The following is a 23,780-nucleotide window of genomic DNA, read 5'->3' as shown; positions in this document are numbered from 1 at the left end:
AAATGTGAACACACCTCTATTTCTCTCTCCAGGTAATTTTAACATGACCTTGCTACTCCTTTGAATGAAAGAATCATCAAAAAGTTTTACAACAAATTGTATGGTTATGGAAGTTCTATATTTACATTTGGAAGGTGACAACATTGCTAGTGGCAGATATTTTAATTAAAAATATGTTCCTTGTTGTTCCAACATTTCTAATGTTTTTAAAAGAACATTAATCTTACTTACAGGTTCAAATGAGATAACTGAAAACATGGTGATCTCAGATACAGGGTGCAGACATCTGAGGAAATGTAGTACTCAGTCACGTTGGAATACCTTCAAAATCTTCAGTAAAACATGGTTGACGTTGATGAATGGTTCATTCTCCCTGCAGAGCTATAAATGGAAGAATCCAGATAAAATCATGTCCTATTATGTGTCATATCAATAGCAATATATACAAGTAAAAAATATTGTGAAAATAGTAGAGGTAGAGGCCAGATATGTTAATAAAGGGATTTAGAGATAAAAGCAAGGATAAATAAATATACCATAGGTACTTTGAGCCAGACTTTTCAATGATAACATATTCTATATGTATATATTCACATATTTTTGCATATATACACGCCTATTAACATTCAAAGAAGCTGTTGCAAGAGTGTACACAAACGTAAGAAAAACAAGATTTACCAGGTAATTGCGGTGTTTGTCATTACTTTCGATGGTGAACACCGCAATCAGTTTTGCAACAACCTAATATATGGCCTCAGGTAACAGGCTTGCAATTAGCTTGTTGGTTTTATTTGAAAATAACTATTGTGTAGCAATTGGAAAGTTTTTGCAGGACTCTTTTATCACATTCATTTATGCACTCTGTCATATACCTATTTGCAAGAAAATTCAGTATAGTTCATCTGTTTCTTTTCCCACGTTCTCCCACCATGTCCTTATTGTATGAATTTATTTTGAGTATGATTACTTAACGTATAGATTTCTACTTTGTGTGTTTTTTTTGCCATGGCATTTTCAGCTGATAGGTTGATTAACTTTATTCATATTCTTAACTAAATCCAAGCATGCTGATCAATATTTTCTGAACAGAATTGAGTGTGCAACACCAGATAAGAGGAACGAATGCACATTCATTGATGTTTCTCTGCAGTGAAAATTATTTTAAGACGTGGAGTGATTTGTGTATGTGGATGTGTGTCTCTTGAGATATGATGGTATAATCAATATGTCCTATTGAGGACAAAGTTCTAAGGCTAAATGGCTTCAGCTGGGCTATGAAGGAAAGCAAGCGAGAATATTACTATTTTGAGGAAAATATGTGTGAGTTTATCTAGATAATGACAGTTTGCACTGTAGCAACATTTCTAGATGAAATCTCTGTACAGCAGAGATTTCCTCTAAAGCTTCATCTTTACTTATATACTTAGGTGAGGGTGAGGCAAGGGTTAGGTGAGCAGATCTGTGTGACCTGCTAGAAAGAAACTTCTCTGAGATTCTTCGTTAGGCATCTATTATTCTAGGATTATCTCAGTTGTCCAGTTCCATAGTTTTTATTTATACATGAATGTCAGGAATAGGAACAACCAAGCCAGATTCAAAGAGCCTAACAAGGAAGAAGATAAAACAGCAAAAGTTGAAAATGAAATGTAGATGAGGCCCATAAAATTAAGGCATCACTGATTAATTTTTAAAATAATTTTTAAAAAGTCTCTTCTGTGAAAATCCAAAGATAAAGCTCCTGGACAGAGCAGGGGGTGGAAAATGGCATTTGGTTGGTATCCTTCATTTCATCCAAGAGAAAAATCCTACTTTAAAAATAATGAGTGGTTGCATTAAAAAAATTTTTTTCTGAGAGTCTTTAACATTATCAGAGTAAATTTTCCTTCTGTATCAAATTAGAATGGAATTTATCTGGAGCATTTAATGTAGGTAATATGGCTTGGCTCTGTGACCCTATTGAAATCTCACACTGAATTGTAATGGAGGCATGAGAACTTTATCGATTATTCTAGTTTACATTGCAAGTTGCATTATAAACAGATCTCAAAGTGCTGTGTGAAGTAGATTGGAGTCACAGTAGTACTATTAAAATTGTGAATAGCCTGATGTTGCAGCTACAGCTGAAACTTGAACAAGTAATTGTGAATGTGAAATAAAATGAGACTGATAAACCAATTACCAGAGTCATTGTTTTAAGTTCAAGGTCAAACTCACTTTAGACATGCAGCATAATCTTTTTGAACAGACTTGACTGTGTTATAAGTGAAATAAATGTTTACATAATAATTTACCTCTACGATATAACTTATTCTAAGGTATGAAATGTTCCTTGAGCATTTATGTGTTCTCCAAGTTTGTGATGGAATAACTTATTCATTCTGTTGAATAATTTCAGCTAGAAATGAAGGAAATGAAGAAGCAATTGCATCATACTTAGAAAGGCAAATGTGAGTTACATTGAGCAATTATGGCTTACACTCTATCAACAATTCCAATGAAACCTCTGTGGCCCAGCATATCCAAAAGTAAATAAGTGCCTTGAAGAAAGTAAGACATAAACCTGAATGGCCTGCTAGGCAAGCTCTGATCTAAGGCCTTTCATTTCATATATCTATTATTCCAGGCATTTATTTTACGAATAGGACTGTAACTGTTGATTTATACATAAGGTGTCAGACATAGGAGCTCACATATTTGGTCTGAATATGATTTTTAATAGTATATAGAACACAGCAGCTTTTTAAAGTTAAGTTCTGTTGGGATATAGAAAACCTTTGAAGAAGAAAAATTACACATGGAGAAATTGTTTTCTTCTCATTTCCAAGGATTGACTTTTCTTTTTTTCTTTTTATTTCCTTCCTTCCTTCTTTCTTTCATTCATTTCTTCTTTCTCTCTCTCTCTCCCTCCTTCCCTCCTCCCCTCCCTCCCTCCATCAATCCCTCCCTTCTTTCCTTTCTTCTTTCTTTTTCTTTTTCCACCTTTTTCTTTCTTCTCTTCTTTCTTTCTTCTTTTTCTTTTTCTTTCTTTCCTTTCTTCCTTTCTTTTTTCTTTTTTGAGGCAGATTCTCACTCTATTACCCAGGCTGGAGTGCAGTGGTATAATCATAGCTCTCTACAGCTTTGACCTCCTGGGTTCAAGGGATCATTCCCATCTCATCCTCCAGAGTAGCTGGGACTACAGGCACATGCTACCATGCCCAGATTGCCATTTTTAATGCAGTGTTTATAAAAAGTGTTTTCCAGGTCTATAATCTATGAGGTTTCCCTGCTGACTTTCTTTCATAGTGAAGATGTTCAGGTAGGTCTTGGCAGATCACCAAGTAGGTTATATCTTATGTATTAGTCGGGGTTCTCCAGAGGAACAGAATCAATTGACTATATAGAAAAAAAGACCAATTTATGGTAAAGAATTGGCTCTTGTGATTACAGATGTTGGCAAACCTAAAATCTGCAGAGTCAATGTCCCAGTTGGTGTCTGAAATTGGAAAGCTTCTCTAGAATCAGGAAGAGCTGATGTTTCAGTTTGAGGAACATCAGACAGGAGATTTCATTCTCTCATTCAAGAAATTGTCAGCCTTTTCATCTACGTAGGCCTTCAGCTGGTTGGATGAGGTTCACTCACATTATGGAGGGCAATCTGCTTTACTCAGTCTAATGAATTAAATGTTAGTCTCATTTAAAAATACTCTCACAGAAACACCCAGAATAATGTTTGTCCAACTATCTGGGCACCTGTGGCCAGATACTGTCACAGTATGGTATCTGTTTCTCATTTTTGAAAAGAGCCTATCTCTCCCTAGCCTTTGTTTTTCAGTCTAGGAGTCGTTCCTACTTTAAAGAATTTGGTCTTTCCACTTCATACTGATCAACTGCTTTTAATACACTTGATTACATAATTTTGTATAATTTAAATTATGAAGAATTTATATAAACTGTTTCTCATATAAATAATTGATCAAATAAGTCTAAAGTTAATAGAAACAGTTTCTCTTGAAATAATACCATATTGCTTTTCCACTAAATTGCTATGTATATTTAAGTGTAAAATAACCTTGCCTTTTATTGTAACTCCAGACAGTCAGATATGGTAGTATAATTTAACAGTTTGCATTTTCAGGGTCTTATCACATTAGCTATGAGCTTGTTCCAGTTGTTCAGCAGAACATGGATTTGGATGTTGGTTATCAACAAAGGAGCTGAATAATTACTTACTTTAGCCATGATATTGTTTATATTTAAATTCTAGATTGCTAACTAGATCTAGAACAGTGGTTCTTAAACCAGTCATCAAAATCACATGGAAACTTAAGAAAAATACAATAGCAGGCCCTCAAATTTATAATTTTAAAATATTACTTTTTAAATTCAAAGCCATTGATGAAGATAATATTTAGATTTACAAAGTATTTTTATTAATTCTCTGTTCTTTTTTATTTTTTACAATTATGTGTAGCTACATATTTAGCTAATTTTTTCATAATAAAAATCAAAATAAAGAATCCATTGATTCCCTTTGCTGAATCCTTTCTATTTCACAGGTCAGCTTTTCTACTACCATCATTGTATAGTCCTGGTGATTCTCAAGCTGGCATCCTACTGTTGATTTTTTTTAAAAGCTTTCATTATTTTATTTGGAATAAAAAACTCAGTATTCCTTAAAGTCTTTTTTTTTTTTTTTTTAGCTGATCTTATGGGTTTTTTTTTTGCACCTGATTCACCTTAATAGATTTCTTGTTTTGTCCACCGTACCAGTGGTACCTTTAAAAAATGCCATCTCCTTTTCCTCACCCACAATGACCTCTTTTGCTTTGCCAGTTAGCCATGCAGAGTTTCTGTTAGAGCACCTGGGTTTCTTGACCCTTGACACATAATTTTCCCAGGCATCTAATAAGGTGTTTTAAACAGTTTCCAGGTTTCTGGTAGATTATTTGCTTTTTTTTCCCCCAACTCCTTTGGATTTTATTCTAATATTCTCATTTTGAAGTAGGTCTCTTTTCTAAAAGTGAGTTAGCATGTGTTCTATGTTTCTTGGCTTATCCACTCTCAGTAGAAAGTGGAAATCATATACTGATCACTATACAATGATTTGTATAATTCCCGATTCACTTCCTGTCTTTTATGCAGAACTTACTGTATTGCCTTTCCATGTGAATTCTGAAGTTACTTGATCTAAGAAACAGTTATTTATTCTCCAAAAAATGTATTCCTCATACCTATCCTCAATGAGAAAATCCATGAATCCAGATGTAAATAATTAAATTCTATTTGATTACCATCTGTACTGATTATTTACACCTAGTGTTAATATTCTTAGCATACATATTTTTATATATAGCATATTATATATACTAACATATTCATACAGCATATTATATATACTAAGAATATTAATATATATAATACATAATATGTATCTGAGCATCAAATGAAGAAGATTGAAGTAATCATAAATCTCAATGCAAAGCCCATTATCTTTATTAGCTTCTCTCTTGATTGACTAATTGGTCAATTATCTTTCTGCTATAGTTCTCTATTTCCTCTTTCTAGATATGCAATGATGCTAGGCAGGTTGACACATCTTTTTGCTTATTTGTGTTCTTGAAAAATGTGCATTGTCATTTTATTTCTATTTTGTTGCTTATTGTACTTGATGTATTTGTAAAAAGTATTTTGATAGATGTTTCCCACTGTTCCTTATGTTTAAATCAGTGCTCTGTTTCTGTATAGTGCTATGTGTCTATCCAACCTGTTGATTCAAACTGCTATATAGTACTTCGTGGTGGGCATCCATGACTTTTCCTCTATTTTCTCTCTTAATGATGGTGACTCAAAGTGCCTCCAACTCTCCTACTTTATCTAGCCCTGGTTTATAGCACCATCCACCACTGATTTCTTGATTGCAATTGACTTAGGAAAAACTAATTTTCCTCCAAGTGATTTCATAGTAAAATATTTATTTAGATGAGTGCTTCAGAACTTTGGCACTATTAACATTTTAGACTGGGTGATCTTTGTTGTGGGACTGTCCTGTGTTTTATAGGATATTTAGCATCCCTAGCTCCACCCGCTACATGCCAATAACATGTAAATAACAACATTTTTTAACTTGTGAAAATTTAAAAGAAAAAAAAAAGCTCTCCAGACACTGCCAGATGTCTCCTGGGGGAACAAAATTAGTCATCAATGAGAATAATTGATATAGATCTTCTGAATTTTTATTTAGATGCTACTTTAGTTAAATCTGATATATTCTTTGTTGTGTATTACCACCTGTGACTCAGTGGCACTATATCTTGGCTTCTTTTTCTTCTCATCTGTTGTTTTTCTGAGATGTCAATTACAGAAATTTACTCATTTCTTGACAAGCATTCTATAGAGGAATAGAATCAATCTGCTTGCTTGACTGGATTTTTGCATAATCAGGGAAGAAAATACTGGCTTCTTTACCGACACTTTTGATGCTTTGCAGTGACTAACTCCTTGTATGGTTTTTGTTTTTCATTTTTTTTAGACAGGGTTTGCTCTGTTACCCAGGCAGGAGGGCATGGCATGATCAAAGCTCACTCCAGGCTCCACCTCCTGGGCTCACACTATCCTCCCACTTTAGCCTCCTGAGAGACTGGGACCACAGGTGTGCCACGAAGCCTGGCTAATTTTTCTATATTTTATTGAAGGGGGTTTCACCATGTTTCCCAGGCTGGTCTCAAACACCTGGCTCAAGCAATCTGCCCTCCTCAGCCTTCTAAAGTGCCAGCATTAAAAGTGTGAGCCACCATTCCTGGCCCCTGTATGTTTTTAATGTATAATGATGTTCTTTTTTACTTAATACACATAAGCCAGACCTGAGGTTAAACAGAAATGTCAGCACTTATCTTTAATTACTTTATTTCAAATTTGCAAGGAAACAAGCCCATAATTTTTGTCATATCCTAATTTTAATAATAACCTGAGTTATCCGATTATTTCACAGATTCAATTTTAGGCTCCTTCTGTCTATATTAAAAATGAAGCTTCACCAAAAGGTCCAAGATCTCATTATTCAACTAAGTGACAGTTTCATTACCAAAAGAATCCAGCTATCAGCAGATATCTTCTTTTAATAACTATCAAATATGAACAAGAAAATTACAGCTTGAATTAACATTTCATTTCAATGACTCTTAAAAATATATGAAATGTTATGTTGAGACTTCAATTCAAATGGCCTGAAAGCATGCAAGCAGCATATTTTAAAAGGTTTAAATTAGTGACAAGGTCAAAACTTTCAATAAAGGATTGAGAGTCAAAATACTTGAGTTTAATAACTGATTTGTCCCTTATACATTTTGCTTTAAAGTCTCTAAGTTTTGTTTTTTCAACTGAGAAATGGCAAAATTATTTTAAGATAAAGTTAAAGTTCATTAAACTCAAAGATGTTATCAGATAGATGGGATTATTTAATTCTTTGTCGGAATTTTAACAAAATTTTGACTTATCTCATGTATGAGACATCATTTGCAGTAGCAGGATATTATCCAGAGAAATTCATCTGAACCCCATGAAGTTACCAGCATCATCTGGTATTGGTTACATACTTATATTTGATGCCCCAAACTCTCTATTTCTGCTATGGAACCATAACTCACCACTTCCAGTTTGTCACTTGTTTTTCCTCCCTGTCTTATCCATCTACTCTTGGTCAACACAAAAGATCTGCCTGCTTCTGATTTTTGGTCCAACATTCCTTTTGCCCCCCACCGAACTGTTTCACAAATATTTCTCATTATATATTCCATTAATGGCCCTAGTCATCATCCCTAAGCTGGTGTTCTTACACGTGGAACTCAAGAATATATATTGACCATAATATGATCCAGGTCATAGGCATTTATCAAAATAGCAGAAACAAGTCCAGATAGTACTGGATTCTGAGATTATGCATGCCTCTAATGAGTAGTCTCCAGCAGCTTCCCATTTTACTCAGAATAGAATTCAGTATCCCTACAAACACATCCAAACATGATTTGACATGTCTATGCCATCTGACTTTATCTGCTGCAGCTGTACCCCAGCACATTCTACTTCAGCCACACTGATTTTGTTTCTCATCATTGAATAATACAAAATAGGCCTTGTAAAGTTGCTTTTTTTCTGCTTGGAATACACTCCTTTCATAGTAAATGCCTATTAAATATTTGTTGAATGAATGAATGTTTCATACCTTTCGATTACCTCCATTGCCATTTTCGTGGGCTAAGGACGAAAGCTAGTGCTCTGTTATGTTACTTACAATGCCATCTCACCTAAATGCTATGTCTATTTCCAGTTGCTCATTGATGGGTATCCACTGAACTTTTCTCCAAAAATAAATGCATAACTATGTATCAAGTGAATATTTTCATAAACCTAAGATGAGGTCAGTATGTAAAAATATATTTTATAATATTTTAGAATAGATTATGTGAACTTAAAATATGCATTTTTTGTATCTATTTTCTAGCTATACAAATCATAAAAAGTAAAGAAACTCTTACTGTTAATAACATTAAGAATCTATAAACAACTTATTTTGCTATTAGTTTTGTGAAAGTTTTTTAACCTCTATGTTTATTAATTTATAAAATATAAATGAATTTGTATGGAAAATGGGTAAAATAAAAAGAAATCAAAATATTTATAACATTCAAAATTGAAATCTGTGATACATAATTTTTTAATAATTACAGCAAACTGGCAGAGCCATGAAAATCAGGTTAAATTATTGTTTGGATTTATTCTCTCTATTCACGCTGAACTTTGCTAATATTATCTAACATATGAGGAAGCTGTGAGCTCAATCTTTGCCATAATCAGAAGGTATAATAGTGATAATGCACTGCATGCTTGCACAGTGCTGGGTAATGTTTCCAGCCAGCTGCACTCTCTCTCTGGCAACCAGATATGCAGAGCCACGTCTCCTGGGGGAAGAAGCAGAAACAATGCATTTATACATTCCAAGTGAGTATGTATCCAATTTGAACATTCTCATCCATGAGAAAGACCTGTATTTTATGACCGTTTTTCCTTGTGTTTCCATTTCTGCATAAAATGCTTCTTGAACAACAGAATAGGAGGAGGTTATTAAGCATAGGTTCAAACATATCAGTTACAGAAACGACCTCAATGAAGAACACCAGCACCTACATGTTAACAGGCCATTGGTGTTGAGTCACAAAAACATCTAAATCTCAATTTTGCCATTTATAGCTGAGCTTGGGCAAGTTTCTTCATTGTTCATGTCAGTAAAATGGTGGTAGGTGATGTTTAACTTATAGGGCTAATTGGAAGGATGGCAGTTTAAATGCCTTGCAGATTTGTTGACCCACTGAATACTCAGGAAGTTTAGACCTTGAAAAACCACACCATCAATTATCCAACTCACGATAGATTCTAAGCCATATGGGCAGCACTTCACTGAGTAATTTTTATGCGTATATGGTTGGGAACCATGTCTTGAGTGACTTTGTGTGATTAGGATCCTGCTCTTTGCCTCTCTCATAATACATGCTCATTAAATGTTGATTGCTGCCCCGACTTTCAAGATGGCCGCCTAAGAACACCTCAGGACTTTAGCTCCCAGTGAAAGTGCAGAGGGTGAGTGGACGCCGCATTTCCAGACGAACTCTTATTGCCCACAGACCAGGAGATACCCAGGCAGAGGGGTCGCCAGCGTCGCAGTCCCAGCCGGTGTGGCTGTTTTGGCCCCCGCGGGGCTGATTCCGCCCGCGCGGCTGCTGTGACCACTCCCTGTTGCTGCGGTTCTCCGTACAAAAACCACTGGTCTGGGAGCCCTCTTAGCTGGCGAGCAGAGCCTTGAGACAGCAGAATAGCCCATTCATCTGAAATAGCGAGCCAGGCCAGGAGATTCCTAGGCAAAAAATCCGCCAGGAGCCGGCGCCGCGGTTCGAGCCGACTCCGTGAGTCGCAGCACGGGAGATCCCGGCGCCTTTTCAACAAGCGACCGGAACGCGGGGTCGTTCAACTTAAAAGAAAAGACTCTGAGTCAGGGAGCCAGGTGATCAGGTTCGGTTGGTCCCACCCCTCCACCCCCAACAACAACGAAAACAAAAACAGTAATTGGAAACCCTCTGGGTTGAGCCCTTCAAACCAAGCACAGCTGAACCGGGACGGTCCGGCTCCGTGGGGGAGGGGCTTCCGTCATTACTGAGACTCTCCACCGCTACGGAGGCAGGCTGCCGTTGCCGAGGCAACCCGCCGTTGCCGAGGCAACCAGCCACAACAGAGAGAGTCCTCCATAACAGAGGCGGGGCCACCATTGCCCAGACAGTTCTAACTACACCCATATAAAAAGGACTACAGGGAAGAGCTCAGGGCAGCTGGGCGGAGCCCACAGCAGCTCAGCAAAGCCCCTGCGGGCAGGCAGAGGATAGGCGTGCTGCTAGCTGGGCGGGTCCGACCTGAAAAAAAAAAAAAAAATCAAAAAAGGCAGTAGTGCAACGGAAACTCATAAAGCTCCAACTCCCTGGGACAGAGACAGACAACAGGTGGATAAACCCACAAAAATGGGTAGAAACCAGCGTAAAAAGGATGAAAACTCCCGAAACCAGAACACCTTTCCTCCTAAAAGTGATCACAACTCCTCACCAGCAAGGGAACCAGACCGGATGGAGAAGGAGGGTGATGAAATGACAGAATCAGACTTCAGAAGATGGGTAGTAAGAAACTACAATGAGCTAAAAGAACATGTTCTAACCCATCGCAAAGAAAATAGGAACCTTGAAAAAAGATTGGACGAACTGCTGACGAGAATGGACAGCATAGAGAGGAGAATAAGTGAATTGATGGAGCTGAAAAACGCAACACGAGAACTTCGTGAAGCATGCACAAGCTTCAACAGCCGAATTGACCAAGCAGAAGAAAGGATATCAGAGGTCGAAGACCAACTCAATGAAATAAAAAGAGAAGGCAAGAACAGAGAAAAAAGCGCAAAAAGGAATGAACAAAATCTTCAAGAAATGTGGGACTATGTGAAAAGACCTAATCTACGTCTGATAGGTGTACCTGAATGTGATGAAGAGAATGAATCCAAGCTGGAAAATACTCTTCAGGATATTATCCAGGAAAACTTCCCCAACCTAGCAAGGCAGACCAATATTCAAATCCAGGAAATACAGAGAACACCACAGAGATATTCCTCAAGAAGAGCAACCCCAAGGCACATAATCGTCAGATTCACCAGGGTTGAAATGAAAGAGAAAATGCTAAGGGCAGCCAGAGAGAAAGGTCGGGTTACCCACAAAGGGAAGCCCATTAGACTCACAGCAGATCTCTCAGCAGAAACCCTACAAGCCAGAAGAGACTGGGGGCCAATATTCAACATCCTTAAAGAAAAGAACTTTCAACCCAGAATCTCCTATCCAGCCAAACTCAGCTTCATAAGTGAAGGAAAAATAAAATCCTTTGTGAACAAGCAAGCACTCAGAGATTTCATCACCACCAAACCTGCTCTACAAGAACTCCTGAAAGAGGCTCTACACATATAAAGGAACAACCAGTACCAGGCACTCCAAAAACACACCAAATGGTAAAAAAGCAGCAACACAATCAAGAATCTGCATCAACTAACCAACAAAACAGCCAGGTAGCATCAAAATGACAGCATCAAATTCACACATAACAATACTATCCCTAAATGTCAATGGACTAAATGCCCCAATCAAAAGACACAGACTGGCAAACTGGATAAAAAGCCAAAACCCATCAGTGTGCTGTATCCAGGAAACCCATCTTACATGCAAGGATACACAAAGGCTCAAAATAAAGGGATGGAGGAAGATCTACCAAGCAAATGGAGAGCAAAAAAAGGCAGGAGTTGCAATTCTCATCTCTGATAAAATAGACTTTAAAGCAACAAAGATCAAAAGAGACAAAGAAGGACATTACATAATGGTAAAAGGATCACTGCCACAAGAAGAGCTAACGATCCTAAATATATATGCACCCAATACAGGAGCACCCAGATACATAAGGCAAGTTCTTAATGACTTACAAAGAGACTTAGACTCCCACACAATAATAGTGGGAGACTTTAACACCCCATTGTCAATATTAGACAGATCAACCAGACAGAAAATCAACAAGGATATCCAGGACCTGAACACAGACCTGGAACGAGCAAACCTAATAGACATTTACAGAACTCTCCACCCAAAATCCACAGAATATACATTCTTCTCAGCACCACATCACACCTACTCTAAAATTGACCACATAATTGGCAATAAATCACTCCTCAGCAAATGCAAAAGAACAGAAATCATAACAAACAGTCTCTCAGACCACAGTGCAATCGAGTTAGAACTCAGAATGCAGAAACTAACTCAGAACCGCACAGCTTCATGGAAACTGAACAACTTGCTCTTGAATGTTGACTGGATAAACAATGAAATGAAGGCAGAAATAAAGATGTTCTTCGAAACCAATGAGAACGAAGACACAACATACCAGAATCTCTGGGACACATTTAAAGCAGTCTCTAGAGGAAAATATATAGCAATGAGTGCCCACATGAGAAGAAAGGAGAGATCTAAAATTGACACCCTATCATCAAAATTGAAAGAGCTAGAGGAGCAAGATCAAAAAAACTCAAAACCTAGCAGAAGACAGGAAATAACTAAGATCAGAGCAGAACTGAAGGAAATAGAGACACAAAAAACTCTTCAAAAAATCAATAAATCCAGGAGCTGGTTCTTTGAAAAGATCAACAAAATAGACAGACCACTAGCCAGATTAATAAAAAAGAAAAGAGAGAATAACCAAATTGATGCAATAAAAAACGATAAAGGGGATATCACCACAGATTCCACAGAAATCCAAACCATCATCAGAGATTATTACAAACAACTCTATGCACATAAACTAGTAAACCTGGAAGAAATGGATAAATTCCTGGACACCTGCACCCTCCCAAGCCTAAACCTGGAAGAAGCCGAAACCCTGAATAGACCAATAACATGGTCTGAAGTCGAGGCAGCAATAAAGAGCCTACCACCCAAAAAAAGTCCAGGTCCAGATGGGTTCACAGCTGAATTCTACCAGACATACAAGGAGGAGCTGATACCATTCCTTCTGAAACTATTCCAGACAATCCAAAAAGAGGGAATCCTTCCCAAATCATTTTACGAGACAAACATCATCCTGATACCAAAACCCGGCAGAGACTCAACAAGAAAAGAAAATTTCAGGCCAATATCCATGATGAACATAGATGCAAAAATCTTCAATAAAATACTGGCAAACCGATTGCAACAGCATATCAAAAAGCTCATCCACCATGATCAAGTAGGATTCATCCCGGGGATGCAAGGCTGGTTCAACATACGCAAGTCCATAAACGTAATTCACCACATAAACAGAACCAAAGACAAAAACCACATGATTATCTCGATTGATGCAGAGAAGGCTTTTGACAAAATTCAACAACCCTTTATGCTAAAAACCCTCAATAAACTAGGTATTGACGGAACGTATCTCAAAACAATAAAAGCTATTTACGACAAACCAACAGCCAATATCATACTGAATGGGCAAAAACTGGAAGCATTCCCTTTGAAATCTGGCACTAGACAAGGATGCCCTCTCTCACCACTCCTATTCAATATAGTACTGGAAGTTCTAGCCAGAGCAATCAGGCAAGAAAAAGAAATAAAGGGTATCCAAATTGGAAAGGAGGAAATCAAACTGTCTCTATTTGCAGATGACATGATTGTATATCTGGAAGACCCCATCATCTCAGCCCAAAATCTCCTGAAACTGATAAACAACTTCAGCAAAGTCTCAGGATACAAAATCAACGTGCAAAAATCACAAGCATTCCTATACACCAGTAATAGACTTCAAGAGAGCCAAATCAAGAACGAACTGCCATTCACAATTGCTACAAAGAGAATAAAGTACCTAGGAATACAACTAACAAGGAACGTAAAGGACCTCTTCAAGGAGAACTACAAGCCATTGCTCAACGAAATAAGAGAGGATACAAACAGATGGAGAAACATTCCATGTTCATGGTTAGGAAGAATCAACATCGTGAAAATGGCCATACTGCCCAAAGTAATTTACAGATTCAACGCTATTCCCATCAAGCTACCAATGGCCTTCTTCACAGAACTGGAAAAAAACACCTTAAACTTCATATGGAACCAAAAGAGAGCCCGCATAGCCAAGTCAATTCTAAGCAAAAAGAACAAAGCGGGAGGCATCACACTTCAAACTACCGGACTTCAAACTATACTACAAGGCTACAGTAATCAAAACAGCATGGTACTGGTACCAAAACAGAGATATAGACCAATGGAACAGAACAGAGGCCTCACAGGAAATACAACATACCCACAACCATCTGATCTTCGACAAACCTGACAAAAACAAGCAATGGGGAAAGGATTCCCTGTTTAATAAATGGTGTTGGGAAAACTGGCTAGCCATGTGCAGAAAGCAGAAACAGGACCCCTTCCTGACACCTTACACCAAAATTAACTCCAGATGGATTAAAGACTTAAACATCAGACCTATTACCATAAAAACCTTAGAAGAAAATCTAGGCAAAACCATTCAGGACATAGGTGTAGGCAAGGACTTCATGACCAAAACGCCAAAAGCAATGGCAACAAAAGCCAAAATAGACAAATGGGACCTAATCAAACTCCACAGCTTCTGCACGGCAAAAGAAACAGTCAGTAGAGTGAATCGGCAACCAACAGAATGGGAAAAAATTTTTGCAGTCTACCCATCTGACAAGGGGCTGATATCCAGAATTTACAAAGAACTAAAGCAGATCTACAAGAAAAAAACAAACAAGCCCATTCAAAAATGGGCAAAGGATATGAACAGATACTTTACAAAAGAAGACATACAGGAGGCCAACAAACATATGAAAAAATGCTCATCATCACTGGTCATCAGAGAAATGCAAATCAAAACCACATTGAGATACCATCTCACACCAGTTAGAATGGCGATCATTAAAAAATCGGGAAACAACAGATGCTGGAGAGGATGTGGAGAAATAGGAACACTTTTACACTGTTGGTGGGAATGTAAATTAATTCAACCATTGTGGAAGACAGTGTGGCGATTCCTCAAGGACCTAAAAATAGAAATCCCATTTGACCCAGCAATCCCATTACTGGGTATATATCCAAAGGATTATAAATCATTCTACTACAAGGACACGTGCACACGAATGTTCATTGCAGCACTGTTTACAATAGCAAAGACCTGGAACCAACCCAAATGCCCAACGATGATAGACTGGATAGGGAAAATGTGGTACATATACACCATGGAATATTATGCAGCCATCAAAAACGATGAGTTCACGTCCTTTATAGGGACATGGATGAACCTGGAAACCATCATTCTCAGCAAACTGACACAAGAGCAGAAAATCAAACACCGTATATTCTCGCTCATAGGCGGGTGTTGAACAATGAGAACACATGGACACAGGGAGGGGAGCACTATACACTGGGGTCTGTTGGGGGGAAATGGGGGAGGGGCGGGGGGTGGGGAGGTGGGAAGAGATAGCATGGGGAGAAATGACAGATACAGGTGAGGGGACGGAAGACAGCAAAGCACACTGCCATGTGTGTACCTATGCAACAATCTTGCATGTTCATCACATGTACCCCAAAACCTAAAATGCAATAAAAACAAAACAAAACAAAAAAAACAAAACAAAACAAAAAAAATAAATGTTGATTGCTGTTGAATGACACTCAGGTGTTCAAAGTGAATATGGAGAACCAAGGGAGAAAGGGGAAGGTGAGTCATGTCCCTTTGTTTACCTTTCTATCAAAGAGTTTGTTGATCCTTTTCATCCTAATGATTTGAGTGTTCTCTCATGAACACTTAGTTTTAGTTTCTCAACAGCATTGAGTTTAGCAATCTGAAGCTTCCCCCTTGTCTTCTACTAGCCAAACTCTGGGTTATTTTCCAGTCCCCTGGGTTATGTCCTGAGTGATTACCACAGCATCCCTTTTTTCCAGACCTTGCTCTTCTACAAAGCCATAAGGAGCCCTTCAGATATTGAAACATAGAAGTGTTTTCGTAATAATTTATTTGTAACAGAATTTTGCTGTTTGCTTTTTTGAGATCTGCTCACTAAGGAAGCAGGGTTCCTTAGTACAAAATCTTTGTGCAAGGTACAAGGCGAGAGGCTCAGAACGTGGTGCACTGATTTAAATAAAAAAGCCTCTCCTAGACATGTATACCTAGCTCCTCCCCTGAAAAAGTCTTTCTCATAGGAGAAAGAAGAGAACCAGGAAAGGAGATCTCCCCTAAACACACTCTATCATCTTAGATGTCTTTAAAACAGGCTTTCAGAACTCTTGTGGGGGATATATTACAGTGCCCATTTAATTGCCAGGGTTCACGCAGTATCTTACCAGGGCAGCTGTGGTTCTGCTCACTGTAAACAAAATGTGTAAAGTTTCAGAGAAGCAAAATAAATAGTCTCTAGAGATCGGCTGTAACCATTGCCAACAATAATGTATTGTACACTTAAAAATGTGTGAAGAGACTAGATCTCATGTTGTGTTCTTACCACAATAAAATAAAATTTAAAAAACAAAATGCATATGCTTTTAAAAATAAATAATAAAAATTATACCTCTTTCCTACTAGTGTGGGAAGAAAGGAAGCTAGAGCTTTAGAAGTAACAAAGGCAGTCATAGAGTAAGATGAAATTACATTTTAATGTGGTGAAATCTAACAGTAAATTTTGGGGGCAGGGAAGGGAAGTGCAAGGGGAAAGGAAACGATTTACCATTCTCTGTCACTCTGGGGTTAAAATTAGTTTCAGTGATTCACTTGATATTGCTGTGTACTGTGAAGCCTTTATTTAGCTCCCATTTGGGGATTTAAGTTCTTTTTTCTTTTAAAATGATAAGGAGAGAATATTAGTTTTTGAAAGAATAATATCCTTCATATCATCTCTCAAGGACGTTTTTTCTCCTTCCTCCATAAACCTGAGGCTATTGCATTGATTTACTTTTCTGTCTACAGGCAAGTAGAGAACACTAGGAGAGCTTTGCTTAGTGTAATAAGTGATTTCCCCTCATTTTCCAGTGTTGACAATCAGAATATCCAGTTCTGAGCAGGTCGTCATGGTTGTGTGTGTCTCTCTTTCCCAGGTTGGTTTTCAAGGCGAGTCTGCTTTATAATTTGTTTCTGAAAATGCTCATTGACTTGAGTGCCAGTTGGATTAAGAGGGAAGAAACTTATTTTATGATTTGTACAGCTGTTTCTGAGCCCAAATTCTTATAAAAGGTACCCTGGTGGCATTTCCTTACCACAAGATTGACAAGAGACTGGGGAAAGCTAAACATTTTCTTTTCTAAAGAACTAGTAGAAAACGGACCTATTTTCAGGATTGGCTTGTTTGGTAAAAAGTTTTAAACCACTGAGTTGCATCATGGCCATAAAGCAAAAAAGTTATTCCAATGTCTTAATTTCGAGCCAGTGTTTAAGCAGCTGCAACAGAAAATATAATTGCTCCTGACTTTCCGTGTCATTCCCAGTAAACTGATTTTGCTGAGAAATTTCACAATGGTCATTTCCTCTTGACGTCCCAACAGACGTTTAGTGTTGTTAAGACCCTTTCTGTAAATGTCATATGGTACTGAAAGTATAATTTGGTGTGTACATGAAGTATGCCTTGGTGGTATTCTTTCATTTGAGAAAATATAAAAAATGTCAGAGAGTAGGAGGATAGGAACTTTAGGTAGGATTTCTTGGGGGAAACCACGTATGCACATGTTTCTTGGGGAGCTGACATCACTGAGATTTAGCAGTTGGAGTATCATTTAACCTAGCCTTTTTTTCACCTAATTTTTCTTGCATTCCTTAGTGGGTTTCATTACCATGTGAAGGCAAGCTCTGTAAAGATGAAGAGGCATCATCTGCTCCCCAGAGAGGGAAGGAAACTCATATAACAGAATTTCAGGGTGTGAGCAGGAGTGCAGACACACAAACCTCTTGTGGATTGTGGGAAACCAGACAGCTTTTTAAAAATATTATTTAAACTCCAAATCTAGGGGGAGAAACACCGTAAGACTACATGTTACAGTCCAAAAATAATCCTTTTTTCCAACGGAGAAAGGCTATGTCATGGTTCTAATTGATAACATACTTGTAGTTTTTCCCACAAACAAATCTTCTTTCTAAACCTACTGGCTGTATTCTTATGGTCTGAGAACCCCACAATTTCTTCTCACGTCTGTCTAACTAAAGAATTTGTTGGTTAAAAATTAAGTAAAAACAATAAAACCCTTTATTTCTTAAAATATTTAAACATAGGTTGGTTTCTTTTTTTGTTTGCTTGTTTTCCTTACAGATGAACTATTTAGTAATCTAAAACAATCACCCTATTATTGTATGATTTAACTTTCCTGTCTATGCAATAGAAATTGTAAAATGCTGAATATAAATCTCACAACAGAAATATGCTTTTCTCTTGCTTTCACTCCTAATGTGTGGTAAGTTCAGATGGATCAGAGATGAAAAACAGTAAAAGAAACCTGAAGTTGACTTTATTGGACATTTAGAACATTGTTGACATATGAGAGATTAGAAATTGAGGTGGGGATATAGAAAATTAAAAGAAAGAATTTACTGCTGAAAATAGGGGAAAGGGTGGATAGTGGCTATAAAATAATGAGTGCTGCTTTCCATAAACCACATAAAAACCCCATCTCATTACCATATAGACATGGATATACACACCATAAAACCTTTGTAATACTGCATTTAAGAGGAAATGAGTTGCCAGCTAATGTCAAGTTATGGTTTATAAAGACTTAGTTCATGTTATCTCAGGTGGTATCCTTCTTGTACCTCCCTTATTCTTGCCATGAAGTCTTAGACCTAAGGCGTAAAAGGGCAGTGGTTTATAGATGTAAATCATTATTGTTGATTTAAAGACAAAATACTTGAGTACAGCAGGGATCTACCTTCCCACTAGTCATCAAAACGGTTACCTGGCTAGATGGGCCTGTTAACCTCCATGTTCCATTTCCTTTCAGCATCCTTATTAATGAATCCTTTGAAAATAGCTAGATTTATCTCATTAATTTTAGGAGAAAGGGATCAGTACAAACACATATAATACATATTTTATCTTAAATGTATGTATAAATTTCCATAGCCCTTGAAAAAGATATATGACACTCTGAGGAAAAATAGTGAATAAACACTACACCCACTCACTGATCCACTAAACTAGAGCTAAATACAGCTGCCCAGCTTCCATGTCCTTGATCATTTAAATGTCAGTCCAAGCCTCATGCAGTATGAAAGTAGATAATAGACATCTATATCTAATGTGCTTATCCTAGCTGTTTTTACTTTTTGGTCTTCTCCTCTGAATTGCATAGATCTTACAAAATGTTTATGGTCCACTGTCCCCAGTACGAATGCTGCTTTCATTGATCAAGTACTTTTTAGCATCAAATTTTGTGCTAGAAGTTGGGGAGGCAAATGACATACAAATGCTGCCCTTGAGGAGTCTAATATGCTAGCTTGGGGGACTGATTCCCAATTCCCATTACCCAAATATTTGGACTTAATACTGGCCCTTTAGAATGACTGCCCTTTCACATGTCCTCAGAGCTTGGTTCATCAGAACAGTCCTCATATTCTTCAAACATGAGAGAGTAGGCTTCATGTTTCGGATTTGTGTTAGGGGAAGGTGATGGTACTGTGAGTCAGAAGTTCCTAAAGTTAAATATATAACAAATTACCTAGATATCTAGAGCTTTATAAAACACACATTCCTAACCCCAGTTTGATCTTTCTGAATTAGATTTTCCATACATGAGGCCTATGGGATTCTGGTGAGGAGTAGAAGATAAACTGTACCTTAAGTGAGGTTTTTATCAGCCTCTTGGGATCAGGCACAGATCAGGTGACTCCTTGATCTATATTTGAATTTTAATCTATTAAAGAACTGTATATAAAATACTTCAAAAGCTTAGACTGGGGAATCATGCATTGTCCAAGTTTGGGGTACATTTTCACATCAACTTTTTTGTTTCTGTTATTACGCAGTCATAAGTCCACATTATGCATAATAAATAGTGAAAGAATTTCTTCTGTCAGTATATTGCCATAGGTATTTCTGACAGATGCATGCAGACAGAAGTTCTTTTTTTTTTTTTACTTATAAGCATATATAATGAAGTTCTTCTTTTTTTTTTTTTTTTACTTATAAGCATATATAATCACATTACGTTTTTTTTTTTTTACAGAACCAATCTCATTGTATGTTAAACAAATATATGCAGTGAATGTTTAGTCAGAGGGTCTCCGGAATATATCCACAGACAATTGGAAAATTCTAGTTCATAAACAAGTTTTTACCACCAGCTCCAGTGAAACATTTCAAAAGGATCCATGTGTGCTAAACACAAACTCTACCTTCCTTTGGAATTATCCTATCTTTACAGTCCATGCAGCCTCAGAAAGTTCATCTTTGGTTCATGGAAGCCTTAGGATATATTTACGGCATTAGAGGTGGAGTGCCAGAGCCACCTCACCTAGCTGCTTTCCAACCCTCTTCCTTCCACACCCTTCAGAACAAAGTACCAACCTCGTAGACTGGCACAGGCAGCCTGAGCCACCCCCTAGCTTCTATGTGTGTGCTCTGCGAGCCTTGGCTGGAGAGGTTCTGGCTCACTCTGTCACATATGATTCTGTGGTTTTGAACATCAGCTCTTTTTCCTTTTCCGCTTTTTCTCTAGTCCTCCCGACTTTTTTGTGCAGACAGCAGCTTCTCATATCACCCTGCATGAATCATCATAACCCCCTCAAATCAAAAGTGAAAAAGACACAGTGATTCAGTAATCTGTTTGCTAACAGTAATCTTTTTGTGGGTCTGTGTGTCTGTGTCCTTTGTTAAGTTCTGTTTTAGAAGAATACAGGCTCCCAGACTGCTGGGGTATGGTGTGCTTGCAGTAACCTCTGTGTGATGCTCCAGCAAGGAAGGCTTCCCAGTGAAAACTCTAGACTCAGCATTGTCTTCAACTTACATAGCCCATGACTCTGTTAAAAAAAAAAAAAAAAAAAAGGAAAGAAAGAAAATGAAAAAAGCTCTCTTTGGAGCACATTTTTTTTCATCATTAAAGTGAAGAATCAGAACCAGACTGTCTTTAAAGTTCTCATTATTTTATCGTTCTATGGCTCCTTCTAGTAAGTTTGTCTTCTACACTTTTGTTTAGCATCCAATATATTTTATTTATCATCACATTTTCCCTATATCTTTATTTACCTGAGTGAGGATGTCATCTTTCCTCAGGGCTGGGTGGTTTCTATTCACATCTTTGCAGACTGATTGCAAAATTATCCTGAAGTGAATACAAGCATTGACCAGCATTTATAAATCCCTGGCAGCACACCACAGATGCATAATGAAATAAAATGCATTATCTCATAGGCTTAGCTAATTTCAAAGTTATGGACCAGCTCTGGATGTGAGGACTTAATACGGAGGCAAGCTGTATAGTGACAAATGAAAGCTGATAAGATTGCTGCTCTGCCTCACCCTCCAAATATTCATCAACTTTGAGCTGAGTCTCTCCCAGGAAGCAGGGGTCCTTAGGGAGATATGCTACATATTGCATTTGCTTGACAAACATGCATAAACATGAAATACAGGAAATACTAGACACAGTTACCATCACCTGTGGCCCAAAGTAAAAGTAAGAAAAAAGCTGGGTTCAGAAATGTTTACTTTAATCTAATTATATAGTATGATCAAATTTGCCTCACTTAAGAACTAGCTAAGCAGTGGTCTCCAGCCTTTTTGACACCAGGGACCAGTTTCATGGAAGACATTTTTTCCGTGGATGGGAAGGATATGTTGCGGGTGGGTTGAGGGAGGGTTGCAGAGAATAGTTTTGGAAACTGCTCCACCTCAGATCATCAGGTATTCTCATAGGCACACAACCAGGATCCCTTCCATGCAAAGGTCTCAATATAGGGTGCAAGCTCCTCTGAAAATCTAATGCTGCTGCTGATCTTACAGAAGGTGAAGCTTAGGCAGTAATGCTGGCTGGCCACCACTCACTTCCTGCTGTGTGGCCTGGTTTATAACAGACAATGGAGGGTACCAGTCTGCCGTCTGGGGAATGGGGATCCCTGAGCTAAGGGACTGATAGGAACATTTTACAAGTAAGATTAATTAAACACAACACACACAAATACTTATTTTTTTAATGGTCCAGAAGTTTATCAGCTTGATCCCAATGTAAAAGAAAATCCTCAAATGTTTACAGAATTATAGAAATAATCAGTATCTTTATTGAATTTTCACATGCTTTTATCATTCTTAGCTTAATCTGGTAAGAATGAGGTCATACAAATTTTTTGGGTAGTGAATTCTAGGTTTTCAGATTTGTAGTAAAATAAGGTACATAAAGTAGACAAAGAAATAAAAAATGCATTTTAGTCTGGTTCCTCTTTCCCCATTTACTTGAAATGCAAATATGTATCTATGAATAGTCAAATATAATTTCACCTTTCCAACATTTCATAAGTATACATTATAATTTCTAAGGTTTGAATATTTAATAATAGTTTTTTTAAAAATGATAAAGCAATCATATAATCCTATTCTTGTTTTGTAGTGAATATCAGAGCCATTTACTGCAGAAATTAAATTGTTATTTATATTGAATGTTGGGTTAAACAATTCTCTCACTGGGGGAAAATATTCTGCTAAAAAATATGTGATAGTTATATCAAGAACTGGATAAGCATTAGTAGAAAAAATACTCACCAGTGCCTCTCTGTTTCCTTAGCAGGACAGGTTAGGCCATACAGTATTGCAGAGACAAACGTCGTCATGTAGCAAAGGTGGTAAGGACAGGGAATCCCTATAGGCAAGTACTGACATTTCTCTAATGTACTTGAAGTTTGCAGATCATCTGTTTACACTGGCTCTTACTAAATTTGATCAGTATGAGTTCATTCCTGATCTGTAACCATGTGAGAAGGAAGGGAAACAGGGCTCTGTACTGCCATCTTGCTTGGTTTTCATATCTAGATTCAAGAATTCTTGAATGTGCATTGGACACAGATCACTCATGGATGCTTTCCACAGCAAATGGTTATCTTCTTACAAATAATCAAGCATTGAGGATTGTGATATTTCTCTGGTTTTGTTTTTGAAATTTATATATAATTATTTTATCCCATTTACTAGCTATTTTTGTGTGACTAAGTAGCAAAGACAATGCTGCAATTGCAAATCTAGGCTAGGATCCTTGGATAACTAGCTTCCAAATAGCCCCCACCTCCTGATGTTTATATATTTGTGTAGTTCCCTTGTATATTGTTCCAAGAGATTCCAGATTAGTGTGACCAATAGAATGGCAGAGGTGATGGTATGTCACTTCCAAAACTAGGTTATAAAAGATTCCCTGCGACATGCTTCTATCATACTCTGCATTTTTCCTTCATAATGCTTAACACATAAAAGTAACATTCGGTATCTATTTCCTTTTTTGAGCTGGAGTCTTGCTCTGTCATCCAGGCTGGAATGCAGTGGTGCCATCTGCTTCCCGGGTTCAAGCAATTCTCCTGCTTCAGCCTCTGGAGTAGCTGGGATTACAGGCACATGCCATCATGCCCAGCTAAATTCTAAATTATATATTTTTAGTAGAGACAGGGTTTCACCATGTTGGCCAGGCTGGTCTTGAACTCCTGACCTTGTGATCCACCTGCCACAGCCTCCCAAAGTG

The 23,780-nt window shown here is 37.6% G+C and overlaps 1 long non-coding RNA gene across 1 annotated transcript in view; it reads right to left on the bottom strand.

Annotated features, from left to right (window-relative positions):
• Nucleotides 1–229: 229 nt before the first annotated feature.
• LOC141583451 (uncharacterized) overlaps nucleotides 230–23,780 on the bottom strand; it is a 62,277-nt gene continuing 38,726 nt past the window's right edge. Inside the window, exons 6-7 of the long non-coding RNA XR_012516063.1 lie at nucleotides 19,639–19,650; nucleotides 230–381 (exon numbers count right to left, since the gene is read on the bottom strand). This is a non-coding gene — a long non-coding RNA (uncharacterized LOC141583451). The remainder of the gene's footprint in view (nucleotides 382–19,638; nucleotides 19,651–23,780) is intronic.

The sequence above is a fragment of the Saimiri boliviensis genome, chromosome 1 (assembly GCF_048565385.1).
Source record: "Saimiri boliviensis isolate mSaiBol1 chromosome 1, mSaiBol1.pri, whole genome shotgun sequence".
NCBI classification, from domain to species: Eukaryota; Metazoa; Chordata; class Mammalia; order Primates; family Cebidae; genus Saimiri; species Saimiri boliviensis.
Note: the sequence above shows the minus strand (reverse complement) of the source record. Positions and strands in the feature narration are given on the sequence as shown.